At 43.4% G+C, this 1,384-nt stretch overlaps 1 long non-coding RNA gene across 1 annotated transcript; it reads left to right on the forward strand.

The window, feature by feature from the left end:
* The first annotated feature begins 335 nt into the window (after positions 1–335).
* On the forward strand, positions 336–894 carry LOC143963546 (uncharacterized). Its single transcript, XR_013270989.1, has 3 exons — positions 336–402; positions 522–652; positions 809–894. It is a non-coding gene; the product is annotated as an uncharacterized LOC143963546 (long non-coding RNA).
* Positions 895–1,384: the final 490 nt, after the last annotated feature.

Raw genomic sequence — 1,384 nt, forward strand, 5'->3', positions numbered from 1 at the left:
CCGCACAGTTATAGGTGCCTGTATGGACACACGGGTCCAGCTATGTGTAAGCTGGACCTGTTAATATGCGGGCTGGCGCATGCACTTCACTGGGTCTTTGGATTGGCATTCTTTGTAGGGCTCTTCTGAGCCCTCTTGACTGTCTCTCCCGTGATCCCCGTTACTGCCTGTCGCGGCGTCCCGGTCTCCTTGGTCACGGAGACGCCGCCGCAGTGCATTATGGGGACTGTAGGCTCACATGTGTGGCGCGATCGCGCACGCATGCGCAGTTCCGCATTCTTTGTCCGCTCACATCCGGCGTTGCTGATTGCACGCCGCATGATGAGGGAGATAAATAAGCGTTCACTAACAATGCAGGTACGTCCACCCTGCAGAGTCTTTATGTGAGGATACCGCCGTCAGGTCAGTTTACTGAACAAGCACAGTGTCTGTCCACACAGACCATGTTGCTGTTCCAACTTTTCTCCCCGACCTTTTTGTTCATTTTATCATAATTTGTTATGGTTCTTTTTTTACTTTAGACCGATTCTCTCTGGCTGCTCCGTTCAGACCCTGAATGGTGTGGCTTCGGTGCTGTCTGCCTTGTGGTATATTTGCGCTGTTGCATGTATGATACAGCAACAATTAAGTCTGCATTATTCATATGCTTTTGGTAAGCAATAATTATTTTAATTGATTAAAAATTACCTTTGAGCACACTGCCCAGTCAATTCCTCCTTTTTGCTCTTTTTTAGGTTTATTTTTTTCACACATCTGAACATTACCCTTCCATTTCTGTGCTCTTTTAAATTACCTCTTTACAACTCAGATTACCTTACGGGCTTCTAGAAACAATTCAAAGGACTTCCCTCTGTGCAATCTCCAGTTTTCCATTTGTGACATATCTCACACTTAGATAGCACAGGTATGATTTGAATTTATCCTTTTTTGAAATGGACTCCTTAATTCCTTAAGTAATTAATTATCCCGATGGAAGCTTCCTTAAGCTCCTTGTGAACCTCGTATAATATTAGATTTGTTTGTCCGCTTAATTTGTCTCCTGCAGTCACCTCTCTGGCGGTTTTTGGGATTGGCTCGCTCTCCAATTCTGAGTGGGGTTTTCTCCTTAGGGACTAGACGTACTTGTTCTAGATTGGTAGGTATTACTTTATATATATTTTCTAATGAGACACACATACTACTTGCTTCGTTCTGTATTGATTAATTCTTTGAGACAGCTGGGCCTTGCGGGGGATTTGGGCTGTGCTTTTCTTTATATGACCGGCTCCATTAATGTTGTTTTTTCTCCATTCACAGTGAACCTTCTTATTTGTATTTTAAACAAAATAATTTCTCTTCCACCAATTATTGGCTCCCCTGAAGAAGCCTAATAATAGGCGAAACA

The sequence above is a fragment of the Lithobates pipiens genome, unplaced genomic scaffold (assembly GCF_037356315.1).
Source record: "Lithobates pipiens isolate NorthernLeopardFrog02 unplaced genomic scaffold, aLitPip1_a1.2 Scaffold_8, whole genome shotgun sequence".
Taxonomy (NCBI): Eukaryota; Metazoa; Chordata; class Amphibia; order Anura; family Ranidae; genus Lithobates; species Lithobates pipiens.